This window comes from Pleurodeles waltl, chromosome 5 (assembly GCF_031143425.1).
Source record: "Pleurodeles waltl isolate 20211129_DDA chromosome 5, aPleWal1.hap1.20221129, whole genome shotgun sequence".
NCBI classification, from domain to species: Eukaryota; Metazoa; Chordata; class Amphibia; order Caudata; family Salamandridae; genus Pleurodeles; species Pleurodeles waltl.
The window spans coordinates 280,072,381-280,093,069 of NC_090444.1; the positions used below are offsets into that span (position 1 = coordinate 280,072,381).

At 46.6% G+C, this 20,689-nt stretch overlaps 1 long non-coding RNA gene across 1 annotated transcript in view; it reads right to left on the bottom strand.

Moving 5' to 3' along the window:
• Nucleotides 1-4,418, bottom strand: part of LOC138295617 (uncharacterized) — a 131,956-nt gene extending 127,538 nt beyond the window's left edge. Inside the window, exon 1 of the long non-coding RNA XR_011203644.1 lies at nt 4,305-4,418. This is a non-coding gene — a long non-coding RNA (uncharacterized lncRNA). The remainder of the gene's footprint in view (nt 1-4,304) is intronic.
• Between the last annotated feature and the right edge of the window lie 16,271 nt (nt 4,419-20,689).

Genomic DNA, 20,689 nt, shown 5'->3' on the forward strand with positions numbered 1-20,689 from the left:
GTCCAACACCACAGTCTAACAGCCATCTTGTGAGTTTGGCCTCACGGCCACCAAGCACATTAGTCAGTGTGTCCGCCAGAGCATGGCTCATTGGAAGTTCGATCCCCAACACCCCACAGTGCTTTGGGGGGCCCTTCACACTGTTTGTATGGCCCTTTGGCCCGAATAGGGGGACAGGATGACACTGGATGAGGTTTGCTGACCGGAGCTCTGAATCTTGCTCCCTGCACCATCGGCATCTGCCACACCCCTCCTACAAAGAATTCTTTAATGGTAAATGATCATACATTGACTGACATTTAATTTTTTGGAAGCAATGTGAGCTTTTCCCTGTGGTGGCAATGCAAATGTAAGGGTAGATGCCATGGTTGTCATGTCCATAGTCATTAAAGTAGTTGTAGTTACAATAACAGTTATTATATTTGTGTTGGTCATGGCAGTGGTTGTTGCAACAGTTGTAGTTAAGCAATGGTAACAGTAACTGTAGAGCTGAATACATTCCCAACAGATGGTGCTATTCTAGAACTCTTCTAGCTCACACTCAAAAATTGATTATATCTTTCTTGACCTGCATCATTGCCACAGACTTGAAAAGATGACTATACAATATCGGGTAGAGGGCGACCATAATCTCATCACCTTTAATTTCTGTCTTGATGTGACAGGTACGGTTGAATAGCAAAGCCACAGCAAGGATTTGGGAATCAGAAGCAGAATTAAGCTTTTTTGGCATTTTGTCCAAACAGGCAAAAGTGTTATCCTTTTAACAGAAGATGTTCAATGTCTTCACTTATACATTGACTAGTTGATCCTTAATAGCAATATGAACACCGCAGCTGTCGTAATCTTTGAGACCTACTAGGGATGGTTAAAAAGGTCGAACCATTGCGTTAAAAAAAAAACAATGTTTTGTTTATTAAACCAAAATGGAAACAACTAAATCGTCCAAAGTTTTGTTTTGATGATGAAGGTAAAACAGTGAAAACAAATTACCACGTGCACAGAGGAGCAGAGATGTCAAAACATCAAACACCTTAGAAATGGGTACAAAGCAACTGCCCAATTTATAGAAAAAATAATTTGGTAATTTCTCAAATGTTTATGAAGCCTTCTCAGTGAAGCAGCAGTGCCTAATGATTCCAAAATGTTCTGGTCACTGGTGGCAAATGCAAAAATGAATTCCCAGATTAATATCAATGCCAGTATCACTGCAGATTATAAATAGGAAACATCAGAAAAGTATTTCCGACTGGTAAAGCAGTCAACTTGTCATATGGGAACTGCATCAGAAATGAATAACCCAAGGGAAATGGGCCCACCACTTGGTTCACGATGAAGAAGATAATGGAAAAAAGCTTGTAGGCCCAATATGATTCTGCAAGAATGCTACACAGCTTTCAACAAATAGTTGTCACTGCTTTTATCAACTACCTTTGCCAACCGCACATCAACTGCCTTCGCCAACCGCACATCCTTTCCAAAATGTTGCTTTAGAAGAAAAGCAAATTGTTCAGCTCAATCTCCTACAGATCCATCTGTCTCATTGACACAGAAGAAAAAATCACAAATATTACCCTGGAGCAACAGAGAGTCGTGGTAGAAGGCTACTACATTCTGTATTCAGTCAAGGATGAAATTAGGATAAACCGATCCACCATAGACCAAATCTACAACCTATGTCACATTGTCTTTGAGATCACCTTCAAAAGACAGGTCCTCTTTCCTCTTTTTGGATTTATTACAAACATTCAACCTTGTCGAAAGAGAACTGCTACAGTCCAAATTAGACACAATAGGCATGTGCTTGGCACACTTAAGGATAACAAAGAACCTCAATGCAGATTCAAAGTCATGGTAGTCATAAACAAAACTAGAAGTAAACTATTTAGCACCAATAAAGCAGTAAAGCAATGTTCCAGTAAGACACCTTGGTATTCAGCATATATATGAATGATATGTACACTGAATGCTGGTGATTCCATCCTGTTGGTAAAGACACAATATGCCTTTCATTCCTAACTCATTGTGATGGAAAATTACTGTGTCAAAACCATTTTAAGATTAACCCAACAACATCAAAGGTTATGATTTGGGCCTGGGCACTAAAAGGGCACTTCACGCCCAAAATAATTCTGGGAATACAGGCAATCCTCTTAGTAAAAACATTCCACTATCTGGGAGTGACCAGGCTAAACTTGATAACTGAAAGAAAGATTTTATGGACGTACTAGCCAGGGATCTGCAAAAGCCATTATGCAATTCACCCAAAAGCATGGAAATATGCATCTGTAATCCTTTGAAATGGTGCAAGCAAATGTGGGAGGAAGAATAGGCTAAAGAGCTGAAATCTGGGGCACTAAAACTGATCTGTCAGCAATGGGCTACTTGGAGAGGCACCTGTGGAAAAGTCATGGGCCTCCCCAATCCTCAACGACTCTACCACTGGAAGTAAACCTGGGGTCAACCTTGTTGAGGCTAGAGCAGAAAATGCCTCTCTGTACAACACCCCAAGAGAAAATCTTTGTTGACAGAGCATGAAGGGAGGCACTGAAATTAAAAACCTCTAGTGAAAACAGTATCATAGCTCTGATGAAATAACTACAAGAGGAGAGTACTCAAAATAATGGTGCCACCGTTAAAAACAACACAAATATACATGTGCCAGAAATGTTCAGATTTGACAAAGTATCAACCAACTATCATCGTACAAACATTACTTTATCTCAAAAAGCTCTTGGCCAACAGATCCCAAGTAAAGTTACCAGTCTGTAAACAAGTTGTGTATACAGATTATGGGGCTGAATTAAATATCAGCGGAAAGGGTATTCCATTGCAACAGCGATGGAGTAACTTTCCGCCAACCTGAAGGTCTGCCTGCCTCATTTACAGTCGGATGTTGGACCTTCAATGTATAGACAGCAAAGTCTTCCCTGTCTCCTTTTCCTATACACAACTCTATTGGGCCATCGGAGGTTTGGCCCTGTGTCGCTCGCCGTCTTTAGTTTGGGTGGACACATGGTCTATTTTCACTGACCATCACCGCCATGACAAATGTGGTAGTAGGAGGCAGTGAAAACTGTTTTATATCATCCCCCCATGCCATGGGAGGCTGGCGAGGGGGTCATTTTTCTTTTCATTTTCAAAAAGAAAATCCTGCTTTGGGATTTTCTTTTTGAAAATAAGAAAAATTTGTAAGTTTGATGTACAGCTCCGTCATGTTGATGGAGCTGTCTGTGGAACTTACAATGCATTTACAACGGGGCGGTTCCTGGAAATATAAGAGATGGCGCAGGGGCAGCAGCCATCTCTAAATATGGTGGACAGAGTACTCTCGCCATGGTGGAAGTAAAGTACTCTGCCGTGGTGGCGGTGCTTACCTTATTTGCCAATTAAATCAGCCCCAGTTACCTCTAACTGACTTCCTATCCTTTGCATGAAATCCACAAAAGAAAAATAGGGTCCCAATTATGAAGTTAGGACCAAGACTAACTAACTCTAAGCTGATTCTCCTCCTGGCCCAAGATGCTGAACAAGCCATCATGTAAAGTCGTTGTATTATTTGAAACCTCTAAAGAGAAAAAATAAAAATGAATAAAACTAAAGGGAAAAAGAACGACATTTCATCACCTCTGTAAACTGCCCTATTGTTTCTCCAACTCCTCAGTTCATCTCAAACTGTCTCACATTCCCCCTAATGATTAGTTCTGCTAGCCAATGTCTTTTGATTGTATTAAATGATAAACTTAATATCCTTACAGGCTTTCAACAAGCCTTTGTCAGCCCTCTTCTGCTGGTGTTGTGTCATTCACATTTTTCTTCCGCCCAGTAAAGCATACAGCTTGAGGCAATGGGTCAGCCGATTTCAGGAACTTACTAACTTCAATGTGACTGTCCCATTCTGCTCTTTCACAAGGAGCACATCCACACACAAAGTAATTCTCTTCAGTGCCAAAGCTTAAATGTCAAAGTGTGTTTTTAGGACCAAAAAAAAAGTTTTGCTTTCATCTTTTTTTAATTTTGAGGAGGGTACAGCAGCTTCCCCGGCAGTGAAGTTTTACCAAAACAAAATCACAAATCAAGCATTAAAAAAGCCAAAAGAACGATGGCCCGCGCTATAACGTATTGCATCTTCTAATGCGTGTTAAATATGTATGTGCAGGGATCTGCGATTCGTTTATTCGATCAGACGCGGCACAATTAATCAGACAGCTGCGTCGTAAAATCTAACTGTGACCATAAAAGCGTCCTATTCGTGGAACACGCATTTCAAACAAACTTCCGTTGTCTAAATACAGAAAACTCACATTTCTCGCTTATTTGTCCCAGGAATACTGGCCCTCTGATAGATGTCCAGAATTCCAGCATGCTATTTCTCCAGGCTCCGCTGTAGAAGAGGCACTGTGCCCTGGGCATTGTTGGGGATGGCAAACGTCTAGAGTTCATTCATTGTTATAGGTCGCTGTTTCTGTGTGCCCTGAATGCCTTATCAGTCTGAACGGTACCGTATTTTATAGCGATATGTTCCGGACATACTCTCTGTCTGTCTCGTGCCATTGTTTGACTTGCGGCGAGCTCCAGGCAATGCTGCCAATTGCTCTGTAATCGTTTCTTCCCTGATAACTTTACCCTCTTATCTATATCCTGGTTTCAAGTACCGAGGCTCATTTTCAAAGCTACAAATCAGCTGAGAGCAATTTGATTGTTTGCCATACCTTTATTTACCTGCTTGTGTCCAGGGCTTGCGCTGTCCTAATTACCGCCTACGCGTTCTCTCAAAGTGGAACGGGCCTGCTTGGGGGTCAAAACATCACCGCCCGCTAGGTTTGCTTTCCTTTTTCATATCGTCAAAAAGCCTTGTTCCCATCCGCATATTTTTGTTCCGAAATCATCTCCACCGGGTGCTTGAGGCAACTTAGTTTAACAGCATCAAGTGGAGCTTCTAACTCCATGGGCCAGGTTGTCGCCTGCGCAGTGGAAATGGAACTTGTAATATGGCGGAAGGGTGACGGAATAATCTCCTCGCCAAACTCGTAATGAGGTCCAAAGTGTCGTGGGAGCATGGAAGAGGTAGCAAATCCATCCCCCTCCACAAAGATTTGATGAAAAAGGAGTCACCTGGTCATCCTACCCATGCAGAGCTATATGTTGTACCTGCTTTCATTCAAGCTCTTTTGGAAATTAAGTATTTATATTTCAGTCCCTCTACTCTTTGAGGCCATACCAGGGAAACGTATGTTCCCAAACAGGTGGGCGTATGTCCAACTGCATGATGATGTTATCCGGCCCCTGACCCTTACCCAGTGCTTAATTTGTAAATAAAAACGTGCTAGTGTCCAGAGCCCTCCTCTGAAACACACAGCTGCTGCAATTAAATGTGCCAGCGGGGAATACTGAGGCAGCATAATCCAGAAACCATCTCAGTCATCTTCAATCCATTTACAGCCAGTCTCTGCCCCTTTAGCTCACTCTTGCAGCTTTCTGCTTTCTCCCTTTGTGACGCTTTTTCATTTTTCGATTTCTCTGTCTTACCCATGTGTCTTTTGCTCGCAGTAGATGCATGCAGCAGAAAAATAAGGGCCGGCCCTAAAAAATAAGTGCCAGTGCCCTGCACCGGAAACGAAAAGGTCAAATTAGGCACTGTCCTTACCCCTTGTCATTGCAGATGTGCTTTATTGCTAAGCGGGATTTCTGGCCTTCCAAGAACTTCCAGGTTTCATTTTTAAGACTCAATACAGACAGCAGTAATGGCCTGGCAGTCCTCATGCCACCACTACACACAAACCATAAAACACACATAAAACACAACAGCGCAGTTTTTATATATATATATATATATATATATATATGTATATATATATATATACACTAGAAGCTGAAGGATCACAAGAAAACAACAGCCAGCCAGGGAAAAAATCTGGATCCCAAAAGATGCAAAAAGTTACAAGAAAATTTAATATGATATTCAGTCCATCTGGATGCAGAGATTTTAATATTGTTTTTTAGTGCTTTGGCACTGGCACTGAATCACATAGATAATGCATGTTGAGCGACATGTAAGAAACAATATGTAGGTCAAACAGTGAATGCCCTCCGTACACGATTCAGGAACCACAAATCAGCAATAATTAACAAGAAAATTGACCAGTCTGTACCCAATCATTTTAACCTTGTGGACTATTTACTATCAGATTTGAAGATCTTCCCTGTGGAACATGTCTTAAAGGAAGAACTACTGGACATCAGAGAAAACTCCTGGATGTACCATTTAAAATCACTCCATCCAGATGGACTGAACATCACTGACAATAACACTTGATTTCTGAGTATCTGAGGAGTTCTCAGGACTGCATTGATTCCACATTCCAATTGAAATCTTCACTCATGATGCTTTTTGACAATCCAGCAGTGTCAGCTGTGCAGCCACTGAGCAAACCATTTTATACTATCTGAGGAAGGCCGAAGCAGAAATGTTGTAGTGGAAATATATTTTTGGTCTTTGGTGAGACCATCTGTTTGAGTCACTTCTTTCTTGGATATATATAAGTACATATGTATCATATATATATATATATATATATATATATATATATATATATATATATATATATATATATATATATATATATTTATCTCTGATGGGAATCTGTAATCCCTGTATAAATGCATTGCTCTAATTTCCTTATAATCAGCAACTAGTGATGCATTCAGTAGCCGATTATAAAGAAAAGACACCAGCACTCAGCTATTATAAGTTATTACAGCTCAGTTCTGACATCATGATGCCTGCAGCAAGAGCCAGAAGCCAAGGTGAAATGCAGGTAAGGTTGCATAATTAAAGCAGCTGTTAAAAGCGACCAAATGGAACATTGCTTTTCTTTCTTCTGCTCTATTTTAATAGTTTACAATGACAAGCAGAGAAAATATGTTTATTTTTTGCATTTCAAGTATAGAAAGTATAGAGAAAAGCTAGAATCTGCATGTTTCTACACAGCCTGAGTTACTGCAGCTTTTTTAAAAAAAGAACCTGACTTGTAATGAACTGTTTCTAATATCTGTTTGCAACAAATATCTAACAGGTTTTTGGTGTGTTTAATTTTGCACTCATTTTTATTTTTATTCTTCATGTTTGCAAACATGCTCACTCTTTCATATGAAGGAGATACACATCAAGGTTTTAAGCGATTTGTGGGAATGGTGAGGGTGTGACCATGTATTATATGGGATGAAATACCTATTAAGAACTTTGGAGTTCCATAACTTAATAAAGGAACTCAATCTTTGGCCTCGCTCCACTCATTGGTGACTTGCAATATCCTTATGATGTATAGCAGCAGATACTTTAATATAAATATATATATATATATATATATATATTATATCGTACTGGCAGTCATCGGTAGTTAGTTATAGTTAGGAGCTAGTTTCCATAGGAAATGTGTTTTTTGTTTGGTTTACACTTTGGCGCCATTTGATGAATTTTTGTGAAATTTTCAGAATAAGGATGCTGCTCATTTCAGCTGCTGTCTTGAAAGTTTCAGCAAGCAGAGGCCAAGAAAAAGGAGGGGTCCAAAAACATGTTTTCAACGTGCAATTTTCCATTGGGGTTTTGAACCTGACTACAGCCCGAACCGCTGGACGGAATTAAAGTAATTGGAGTAATTAAAGAATAAACAAATTTGTATATGTAGGAATGTGGAGCCTCTGCAGATCCCAGAGTTCTCATGCTGAGATCTGATTGGCTTCAATCAGGAACTGTTAGCAGCCTATTTGGGACTCAGTCAATTAAAAAACAAGTTAAAATAAAAAGGGGGCAGGGTGAGAATACCCGGACCCTCTAGCCCTGGTGCTGGGGTTCCCCAGGGACCCCACCAGAGTGAAAAATGATTCTTTAAAAAAGATTTTCGCTGAAAATCATGAAGGATCTGAAAGTCCAGAGAAAAAAAAAAAAACAAGTGTGGTTTACCATGCTTGTGTCTTTTTAAGCCCCCAGGTGGGCCATGGTGCAGGGGAAAGCTTTTATTGATGTTAATAGAAGGGAGGTGCATGCTGCCCCACTCGCCAAAGGTAGTTTTGTCACCAGGGACCACCACCTCCCTAGGGTTGATTTTGATAATACGAGGAGGGCATGCAGCCCTCTCCTAAGGCCTTTGAAGGCCTTGGGGCCCACCTCTAACCCAGGGCTTGTGAATTAAAAAAGAGGGGGGCTGTGTGGACCCCCCCCTCCTATTTCCTGATTGCCCTGGGGAATGCCACCTCCCCAGGGCACAAAAGTAGTAATAAAGGGGATGGAGGCCATGTGGCCCCCCTCCTGGCCATGGCCAAATGCAAAGTGTGAGGGATGTTGCGCTTCCCCTCTCTGAGGGTGTTAATGGCCCCAGTGACCTCCACCTCCCTGGGACCGGCCTGTGAAAATTGAAAGGAGGAGGGGGCCACGTGGCTCCCCCCTCCTGCAGCCATTGCTGGCCCTGGGTACTGCCAACCCCCAGGGCCGGCCCCCTATCTCCCGAGTTGCCCACCATTGGGGGATAGCAGTTTGCTTTCACATAGCGGAGCTTTGACAGCTCTCGCCAAACGAGAGCAAACTGTAAGTCTGCTCCCAGCGGGCACGAGCAAAAAAAACACTCCCACTCACTGGGAGCAGACTTTTCATCTCTTTTCCTGTCCACTGTCAAGCAGGCCGGAAAACAGAAGGAAGGATTGCTCACGCCCGCAGGGAGCAGCATTTTTGCCAGCTCCCTGCATGCAGGAACATTGGCGGCAGGACCTTGGCCCACCACATAAAAGTCTGAGGTATGCACCTTCTTCCCCCTTATACCACGATGATTATTAAAAAGCCCGCAGCATATTTCCCACCGATTTTGGAGAAGCGTTCTTGAAGCAGAGGAATATAAGCACATCTCCACCAAACAAAAAAGCACTTACTACATTCAATTAAGAAGTACCCTTGTTTGGTGGAGATTCAACTCTTTGTAGTTTCCTCATCTTCTCCACACCACGATTCATGTTATCAGTATGAATACGCTCAAGGAACAATCACATTGCCAACATTACTGACACACAAGTTCACTGGAGACTTTACATAGGGTCTGTTACACAACTGTAGTGTGGAATATGCACTATATATTTATCTAACAAGGTAGCACTTACTAATTTGGCATTAGAAAGTGCTCCAGTTGGGTAGACATTTTGTGCAAAACTGTGGCCTCTTCTTGGATAAATAAGCAGGTAAGGATGCATTCCTACACTGATACTCATTTCACAGAAATGATACCTTCACTCCCCCCCCTCCCAGGGTGCATAGGAAGAGGTGGATGCAGGGCCTGGCCACAGGCCAGGCTCTGTGCTCAACCCCCTCCATGCACAGCCAGAGTTGGATGTATGCGATGATTGGCTGCACGGCCACAGGTCAGCCCCTGTGCCCAACCCCCACCATGCACGGCCAAAGGAAATGCGTGGCGTGGGATGGGATGCCTGATGGCAACCCCGCCATGCACAGCCGAAGGCCAAACGTGGCACAGGGTTGTATGTATGCAGGGGATTGGATTCCTGTGGCCAACTTCTGCTGCGCACGGCCAAACGTTGTGCGCAGCGTGGGGATGGATGTCTATGGGGAGTTGGCTGCAGGGCCTGACCTGGTCTTGCAGCCACACCCTGCCACATACGGCCAAAAACCATGCATGGCTTGGGGCAGGATGCATGCAAGGTGTTGGCAAGATCCTGTGGCCAGCCCTCCCATTGACAGTTGAAGGCAGTGCATGGTGCATGATTGGATGCCTGAGCCCACCCCCCGCTGTGTTAAAAAACATATAAAACAAGGTTACAGGGACATTATAGTTAGGACTTATGTAAAAAAAAAAAACTAGAAATTGACTGAAAAAAAAAGGTTACAGGGACATTATAGTTAGGTTATGAATTTACAAGCAAAAAAACATAGAAAGTCAGCTGTTATAGTTAGAGTTGTTTCACCGAATTATAACTCTAGCCCTAAGGTAACTATAACTTGCACCCTCGCAATGCACAGCTAATCACTCCACATATTACATAATTGATGACATCTTCTATGGCGTCATTGATATTATCACTGCAACATACATTAGCAACACAATTATTGATGAGAAAATTGTGCATGATGGAGGCGAGAGTTATAGTTACATTAGGGCACGAGCCCCCCCTTTAACTTTAAATTGGCCCCGGGGGATGGGGTCCTGGGAGCTCCAGTAAGACTTGGGGAGCAGCAGTACATGCCGCCCTCCCATAACATTAAACTAAGCCACCTCCCCCCAAACCTGTCCCAGCTGGGGTGTTTCTTTATAAGTGAAGGAGCCAGCTTTTTTTTTAAGTAGCAGTGGATTTGGGGGTCCACTGCAAATTTGTGGCAAAAAAAACCTTTTTGGCTCCAGGGGGTCCCTCTGGAACCCCCCCTCACCAAGCCTAGAGGGGCAGGTTATCCCTACCCTGCCACCTTATGTATTTGCTTTACTTTTTACGTTTTGAGATGGCTTCTTCACATTGTTGTTGATGTAGTGACAGCCAATCAGATCCTGAGATCTATTAGCTCCTTGACATAAAATATCTTATATTTTGTTAGCCTTAATTTCTCTAAAATTACTTGACAGATTTAAACCAAATCACAAAGAGCACCCTGTCTGGACCAAGACCTAGCTTTCCTCCAGATTTGGTGTAAATCTGTTTAGCAGTTTTTGCGGTTTTGATCTTCAGTTTTCCTATCGTAAAATGAATGGTGAAAATGTATTTTGCACCTATCCTCCACTTTTGGCCAGCCTCCGGTTGGCAAATTACCCTGAAACTTTGAAACATTCCAAGAAGGAGCTGTGATGGATGAGACTTTTCAAAAGAAAGTTTTGTGAGGATTTGTCAAACGGCTCCAATTTACTATGGAAGCAAAAAGGGCTTTTCCTATGGAAACATAGTCTTAACTAAAACTACCCAGTGATGACTGCCACTGATATACATATACACACACCAGCCCACTTCAGACATTGGGGCATATGGCTGATCCTCCTTCATGCATTTTCTCAATGAACTATATATCAATTTTGGTATCAGCCAACTGCACTCTCACGGATTTCAAAGTTTCAAAGTTTCATTATAGATTTCATTGTTGGCTGGTCTTTAAAAAATAGTTTCTACATCCAGCTGTATTTAATAAACCACCACTTCACTGGCAATTGGCATTTGGTAGGCTCATATGTAGCTGCAAAAATACCATTCCACTCACATCTGTCTCTGTCATTTAAGTTGTAAACTATGGAAAAACAGTAGCCACCAAAGTATGGGCCTAATTCAAAAAGGTAAATTTAGACCAAAAGTCTAAGTTTAGACCACAAGTCTAAGTTTAGACCTAAAGTCTAACTTTACTTGTAGTAAAGTTAGACTTTTGTTCTAAGTTTAGACTTGTGGTTTAAGTTTAGACTAAAAGCCTAACTTAACTCATAGACTTTTGGTCTAAGTTTACCTTTGTGAATATGGCCCTCAGACTTTTGGTCTAAGTTTACCTTTGTGAATCAGGCCCTATGAGTTTAAGGACTGTCCATTGCCGCTGTATATGAGTGGCTCAACATATGAACACTGGTATTGTCACAACAGGAATGGAGTTTGGTGTGACAGCAGGTTGCTGAAGTTGTCATTTATTCTTAACATATAGAAGTGTATAGACATCAAGACCTTTACAGAAAAGAAACTCCTAAACTGGCAGTCCTTGTGCTTGCAACTGTGCAGGCCACTATGCCGCACGAATAGGAATGCTTTGATTGCTGTGAAGCTTGATGAGAAGAGTGACAGTCAAAAGCAGGATGCATGTGCTTGTTTAGAATAAAATCACCATTTGCATTGTTGATTCCTCCCAGATGCAAAAAATTAGCCACTATGTGGCATCTTGCACTGCACAAAGGGCAGCCTGGTACCACTATCCTGAACTTAGGCAATACATCTGTGCCAAGTTGCTCCTGGTCACCCACACACAGCACAGTGCAGCTCTTCTGTGTTCAGTGAGATGAAGTCTCTGTTTCAGATTGGGTTACTGGCTACATTAGGATCCAAAGTCCCACCTCTGTAGACACCACTCTGCCACGTGTATGGGAAGTGGGGAACAAGTGCAGAGGTACAGTGAAATTTACAGAAACAACCTGTATATGTATCATGCTTTTAAAACAAATGACAACAATTTGGTTCTCAAACCTTCGTAGCACAGTTGGCAGTTTATCATTCTTACAAGCTCTTGGGCAGTAGTTAGAGGACACCACCATGATGTGACTTTTCTCCTAATAAATGTTATTTATTTTATGTTTGACTGCTTGTAGCAAATTCACCTTTTCTGCATGAGCACCCCAGATTTTTCACCTCCTTGTGGACCCTATTTTCCTGGTATTAAGACTCTGGTGCTCATTACGAGTTTGGGGGTCTTTTCCGAAGACCGCCGTGTAAGCAGGCATCGAAAGACCACCAGTGATGATGATCTGAAGACCACCGTATTACGAGTCACCAACACAACCCTGCCAAAAAACAGACAAAAATACGACACCTTCAGCCTTATCAATGGCGTGAGAGAGGCGGTTCCACCACCACGCCGACAACAGCCCGCCCTCCAAATTACGACTCACATATCAGCACCTCAGTCTTTAAACAGTGGTAATCCATTGGCGGTCCGAACTGCTTCGAACAAAAACGCACCTCCACTAGAACACTGCCTCACATTGGACAATGCCAACACCCCACACCTGATACACATGCACACACACCCAAACATACCCATAATCCTTTGTACCCAGAAAGTCTGACAAAGCGAGGCAAGACCACACTGACAGAAGGCACTGCACCTGGATATCACTGGCACCATCACACTGAACACGCATCGCACAACATCAACATCAACACAACATACACATCACCACTGCACACAAACACCACAAATCACACGCATACCCAGCACTCAACCTCACACCAACTAACAGCACACCCAGCATCCCTGCACATCACACACACCACTATCTACAACACAACCACCATGACACCACAAAAACACCTGCGATTTACAGACCAGGAGTTGAGGGTCATGGTCGAAGAAACAGTCAGAGTGGAGCCACAATTGTGTGGAGCACATGTTCAACAGACATCCATAGGCCTGGAAAACTTAGTTATGCAGAGGATCATCGTCAGGGTGAACGCAGTGGGAAACCATCCACGTACAAGGAATGACATCAGGAAGATGTGGAATGACCTGTGGGGGAAGGTACTGGCCATGACATCACAATATCAAATTGCCGTCATGAAGACTGGCAGTGGGCCCCCACCACATCCCCCAGAGTTCTCATCGTGGAAGGAGAAGGTCTTGGCCATCCTACACCCAGAGGAGCTGACGGGAATCCCAGGAGGACTAGACTCTGGTAAGTCAACAACACTCCCCGGCCACCATATACCCCTGCACAGCATGTCCCCCGCAACTCTGTCACCCCCTCACACCACACTCACATGCACAAAATCACCATGGACCCAATACCCTCCCTTGCGTGCCACAACTTCCCACTAACACCATACCCTCAGAGGCCCTCCTAGTGCATGGATTTCCCACACTGCAGCAAGTACTACAACTACCACAGTGTAACACTCCCTACCCTTGTCTGACTGCAAAATCCAATCCACATTTGAGCACCTGCACATATATCCATGTCACCCCCTTCTCCAACAAGAAATTGGAATGCACATCAGTACACGGCAATGACAGTAGGCAAGACCAATACCAACTATAGAGCAAAATTGTACCATAGTAACTTTCAACGAATGCAAAAACAAGCAGTAGTCAAGAAACTGTCAATGCCATTACGGCTCTGCAATTCCAGTCAATGATGGCAAACAACCATGTGTACCACTAGTACAATACCATCATGTAACACAATACCTCTCATTACACGGGTGTCCCAGGTACTGCCACACAGCAGAAGATGCCAGAGTCAGAAAGCCCAGCCCTGGAAGTAGGTCCAATAGAGGAGGAATACTCTAGATGTCTGGATAGGGTTGACTTACCTGGCCCATCAGGCATGACTGGTCAGTCCACCACCACCAGCCTCACCCTGCCCACAACAGAATCCTCCTCCCCTGTGGCATCCATTGCACAACAGAGAACACCTTCCCAAACCTGTGTCCCAAGGAGAGATCAAACATCAGTGTGTCCCACAGTACAGGGCCATGAGTCAACACTCCAAACTCAAGACAATGAAGGTCCTGGTGTCAGGGGCACAGGCACAAGGCGCAATGACCAGTGGGAGGGCAATCGTGGGCCATGGGATGAGGCAGCAACAGGACCCAACTGGTCAGAAGGCCATCGCCAGAGTCCTGGGAGCCTACCAGCAATCCCAGGACACAATGGGCCAGACACTCACAACTTTGTAGGAGAACCAAAGGCTGCAGAGGGCATACCACCAGGAGCCCATGCAGCAGTAGCAGGCACACAATGCCACCATGGTCTCCATGTTAGGGGTGCTCAATGAACTCACCACCATCCTGCGGCTGTCCTCCACCCAACAGCAGGCCCCATCTAGTAGTCACACAACACCTGTGCCCTCTACATCTGCACCTGCTACTGGAATGGAGGCTCAGCAAGAGGACCCACAGGCCACCAGCTCCCCTGCCCCTATAGCTGAGGAAGAGCCCGTAAAAGAGATCAACCATCCAGACATCCTGCAGGACCTGAGGCCAAGATTAAACCCACCGCCAGGAAGTGATCCCTCTCCTGAACTGTCACCCTTGTGTGCCACTGATACACCCTGTTGACTGTCCAATGCCTAATTCCCATCATCCCAAGGCTAATGGTTAAAGGACCCGTGGAACATACAGCTGGACCACCCACTCTGATGATCACAGAAAACATGTCCCCACTTCTCAGAACTGTGATGTGAAACACTCAATAAACACTAATGAGCACAAGTAATGGTGTATGTGTCTTCATTGTTTAAAGTGGCATCCCTGTTAACAAGCAACAATCAAATACACATATATGGACAAAAAGAATGTCAGAGGGACAGATGTTGCAGGAAACTCCAGCAGGTGTGTAAGTACATCCATTTGGTGGTAACATCCAATGGCAAGGGGGCCAACAGGCATTTCCGAAAGCAGACCACAAACAGACATGTGAACTGAAGAGGAAAATAAATATGAGATAAGGCTCAATATAGTAAGCCATGTAGACTATTACTATACATCAACAGCAGTATTTCACATACACAGGATAATTGCTGCAGCGTGTATGATGCCACATATGTACAGGCCAGGATTTTCAGTCACACACATGTGTAGTAATGGTATAATTCCTTATAGATGACATCCTCTACAGAATACTGCATTGCATAGTCAGAAACAGGGAGATGCCAGAGAGCAGCTCACAATACAACATGAAAGGTCTACAGAATAGGACAGGTCCAATAAGTGTACCTTACATTTACCTAACTATTCAGACTTGGGTTCATTTATAGGGATGAATTGTGATGGCACAAGCATTAATCACATGTAATTGGCAGCAATGCATTTCCACTTCCCCTCATGTTAAGTCAGCAACCTTTCTGGTTTGGAAACCATGATGGAAGGCAGAAGTCTCCACATACACCTTGATGCATGCACCATGTATGAACAAACTTGCATCTCAAATACATGGTCCAAGTGCACATTACATTTAAATCACACGTACCTGAGAATCATTGAAAGTATTGGTGAATCAGGTTAGTCCTTTTGTCATCTGCCTCCTCCTCGTCTGCCTCCTTTTCAGTATCAGTGTCACCAGCCTCAGTCACAGCTCTTGCAGCTATGTCCCCCTCCTTTCACAGTGGGATGTGCCTTCTGAGGGCCAGATTATGTAGCACGCAGCTTGCAACAATGATCATGCAGACTTCCCCTGGTCGGTACTGTAGGGCACCACCGGACACATGGAGGTAACGAAATCTAGCTCTCAAGAGGCCAAAAGTCCTCTCTTTCACCCGTCCGTCCGTGTGCCTCATTGTACCTGTCCTCCCCATCTGTCATTGGATATCTAACAGGTGTCAGGAGCAAGGGCAGGTTGGGGTATCTGGAGTCACCTGTGTGAAGATGGGAGCATTACAATAGGAAACAGTGAAAGCCATAGTGCAGACTGTGTAGGGCGGTAGATCAAACATCTGACATGAACAGCAGTACACAAACCTATGAGCCAGGCCCTTTCTTGCTGTAGCTGTAAAATCAATGCAGGAACACTGCTGTTCCTCAGGACGTAAGAATCATGTACCAAACTAGGGAATTTCACTGTTATATGATATGTACTGGTCTGCAAAACACACTATTTGTACATTAATCGAATATGTACTCTTCTGGTTTCTGTACACCTGTTCATTGGCCCTTGGAGGTACCAAGGCGAGGTGAGTCCCATCAATGGCTCCTATTTCATGTGGGACATTTGAAATGTTGTAAAAGGCTGCCTTGACAGTGTTCAAATCTGGATGTTGTGGGAACCTTAGGTACTTGTTCATATGCTTTAGTAGGGCATCCAGCCCATCCTGTAACACCATACTGAACATCAGCTGTGACATCCCTGCAGCCAGTCCCACAGCCACCTCAAATGAGCCACTGGCCAAAAGATGCAGGACAGACAACACCTGGACTGTTGGAGGGATGGCATGGGGATGGAAGCACTTGCACAAGAGGGGGGATCCCAGTGGGGTGACGGATAGCAGATATCAGGTCAGGCTCCAATTGGACACACAGTTCTGTGATTGTGGCTCTGTCCAGTCTATAGGTGAGGATAATGTGTCTGTCCTCCATTGTTGCCAAGTCCACCAGGGGTCTGTACAAGGGGAGATGTCTCCATCTCCTATTCATCCGCAGCGGTTGCAATCTATGGGTCAAAATGGTGAGGAGCTGGTTAGTATCTCTTATTTCCAACCACTACACTTCAATGCATGTCATGATTGTAACAGTATTTTGTTGGAGAGGTCCATATGGTGCATATGTGTACTGTGATGCAGTTAGGAGCCATGGCCTGCCCCCCCCTGAAATGGCATCTGCCTGTCCTGTTTGGAGGGACAGGTTGAAATGAGGTAATTCCGCTGACTTTGTGCGCCATTGCGGGAGGCGGTCGAAAACCGCTGTGCAACTCTTCATTGGTTAACATTGGGCCCTATGGGTTACAGTGGCCAATGGTGATGTATGCCGGCAGTGACAGTATGCACCGCCATGGACGTGACCGCCATTTTCTATCTGTTTACTCACTTGCTACCTGACCTTCAACAGGAGAGGACCTACACTGCAAGTGCTGCTGTGACCTGTGTCTGGAACTGACCATGGCTCGTGTCACAGGGGAAAAGGCCCCTGCCTTCACCTAAGCGGAGTTGGAGAGACTGGTGAATGGGGTCCTACCCCAGTACTGAATGCTGTATGGGCCTCCAGACCAACAGGTCCTTGAGTATGATGCATGGGGCGTGAATGCATTGAGTGCTGTGTGTGAAGGCCTCATGTAGGGAGGGGTTGGTAGATGGGCCCTGGGCAGCGTGCTGCATGTATGGTGGGCCATGTCTGTGCTAATGGGGATGGGAAGGGGCAAGGTGGGCCATGAGTGTAACAGGCAGGACGGTCGGATTAATATCTTTCCCTGTGTCCATTTCCCTGCAGGTCAGCGCCCATCAGAAAAAGGGTATATGGCGTGCCGTCGCCAAGGAGGTGCAGACCCTGGGGGTCTACGGCAGGTGGAGTACCCACTGTCGCAAACGGAGGGAGGACCTCAGATGCTGGGCACGGAACGGTGGAGGCACAGCTGGGGATGACCTCTCAACGAGGAAGGGGTGTCCGTCAAACCATGACCCCCCTGATGGCCCGCATACTGGCAGTGGCCTATCCGGAGCTGGATGGGCGCTTGGGGGCATCACAGCAGCCACAAGTGGGTGAGTACAGTGCCCCAATATACAACTTGCGCATGGTGGGGTGCTATCCAGGTGGGGGATGAGCGCCTGTGGGTGCCCCTTGGCCAGGCCTGACATTGCAGGGTAGTTTCCATGTTGGGTAGGGTTCTGATGTAAAATACTTCCAACCAAGCTAGTAGGCATCCACTACTGGACATGGGTCTGTGGGTCTCAGGTATGCTGCAAATGACGCTAGGTGTCCCTATGCATTGTGACTGATAGTGCAGTGTGTGTGTCGTGTGTGCCAACGTTGGTGTTGTTTGCGCCATTGACCAAGTGTATCCTTTTCTCACCCCCCCTTTTTGTTTTGTTACCCTTTCTTTATATGCATTAGCATTATCTGGCGGAGGAGCTGAGGCACCGGAGGGAGCTGCATCCCACAGGGCCCTGGAGGCCGAATCCACTGACAGTGAGAGCACCAGTGGGATGGAGGGCGAGGGAAGCACCACGGCGGAGACAGGAGGGGACAGTACTGACAACGATGGAAGCTCCCTGGTGGTGGCGGACACCTCTGTGCCCACCCCAGGTACAGGTACAGCCGCCACCCCCGTACCAGCACCACCCTCCCAGCAACCCCGCAGCATGTTTCCCGTGCCCGCTCACCCAGGACGGTGGGCATCTCCTTCGCCCCAGGAACCTCAGGCCCTGCCCCAGTTAGCCCTGCTGCCCTGAGTGAGGAGGCTATTGACCTCCTGCGATCCATCTCTGTTGGGCAGTCAACCATTGTGAATGCCATCCAGGGGCTGGCAGCCCAATTGTGACAGACAAATGCATTCCTGGAGGGCATTCCACTGGCATGGCGGCCCGACAGAGATCAATCCAGGCTCTGGCCTCCTCTCTGATGGCTGCCACTGTCCCTGTTTCTAGCCTCCCCCCTCCATTTTCCTCTACCCAATCCCATTACCCTCAACCCCAACCTATCCCAAGCACACAGTCAGACGAGCATGCACCCAGGACAACACACAAGAGTGGACATGGCAAACGCAAGCACCACACTTCATCCCACAGGCACTCACACAAACACCATGCAGATGCAGACATACCAACATCCACTGCCTCTACTGTGGCCCCCTCCTCCTCGTTGTCCACCTCCCTTCCATTCGCGTCTGCACTCACACCTGCATGCACTACATCCTCATCCACTACCCCCATCACCAGCACACCTATCAGCACACACCCCTCACTGGCAGTCACCACCCCCACATCCATGCACACGTCCCCTGTGTCCTCTCCCACTGTGTCTGTGTCCCCTCCTCCCAAAGTACACAAACGCAAGCACTCAGACACCCAACAGCCATCCACCTCACAACAGCATCCATCCCATGCACCTGCACCCAAACATAGCAGACAGACACCTCCTACAACCACTCCCTCTACCTCCACTCCCAGACCATCTCCCCTTTCCCACACCAATGTCCCTAAGAAGCTTTTCCTCTCCACCTTTGACCTCTTCCCTAGCCCTCCCACACTCTGTCCCTCACGTCAAGCAAGGGTGGTCAGAACCCAGGCAAGCACCTCAGCCACCCAGTCCAGGGGCAGAGCAGTGTCCACAGCTACACCAGTTGGTAGAGGATCCCGGGCACCAGGCAGCCACACTGATAGGGTGCCTGCACCAAGTTCTGCAAGGAAGAGCAAGGAGGCACCCCCAGCTGCTGCAAAGAAGGGCAAGGAGGCACCCCCAGCTGATGCAAAGAAGGACAAGGAGGCACCCCCAGCTGGTAAAAGGAAGGGCAAGGAGCAGTCCCCAGCTGCTGCCAAGAGGAGCAAGGAGCCATCCCAAGCTCCTAGCAGGAAGGGCAAGGGGCCTGCACTAGCAGGCAAAAAGGACAAGAGGCCTGGTGATGGGACTCAGTCGGGGGCCCCCACCACCAACCATTGTGGGTCGTCCGTCCAAGGCTGCAGGGGATGGGCTGGAGCCTCCCTCCACCACTGCTAGCACTGCCACCAGCACCACTGCCAGCAGCAGCATCCCGAGTGGGCAGCCATCCAAGGCTGCAGGGGAAGGGCTGGGGCCTCCCCCCACCACTGCCAGCACCGCCACCAGCACCACTGCTAGCAGCAGAAGCCCGAGTAGACAGCCATCCGAGGCTGTAGGGGATGGGCTCAAGCCTCCCCCACCACTGCCAGCACCGCTACCAGCAGCAGCATCCTGAATGGGCAACCGTCCAAGGCTGCAGGGGAAGGGCTGGAGCCTCGCCCCACCACTGCCAGCATCGCCACCAGCACTGCCACCAGCACCATCCGGAGTGGGCAGCTGTCCGAGGCTGCAAGGGAAGGGCTGGAGCCTCCCCCCACCACTGCCAGCACCTCCACCAGCACCATTGCAAGCAGCAGCTGCCCGAGTGGGCAGCTGTCCGAGGCTGCAGGGAATGGGCTGGAGCCTCCCCCCACCACTGCCAGCACCGCCACCAGCACCACTGCCAGCAACAGCAGCCCGAGTGGGCAGCCATCCGAGGCTGCAGGGGAAGAGCTGGAGCCTCCCCCCACCACTGCCAGCACCGACACCAGCACCACAACTGCCACCACTGAGCCATGGGCTGTTGTGCGGCCTGGCCCCTGCAAATCTTGTGGGTCTGACACACAGGGGAGAGACTGTGAGCTTGCACTCTCCAAGATCTGCATCACAGGGCACAATGCCACCTCCAGAACCAGTGGAAGAAGCCATCCACTCAACCCATCCTCCCCAGGATGAAGCTCACTGGGCACAATGCCCCCTCCAGAACCAGTGGAGAAGCCATCCACTCACGCCATCCTCC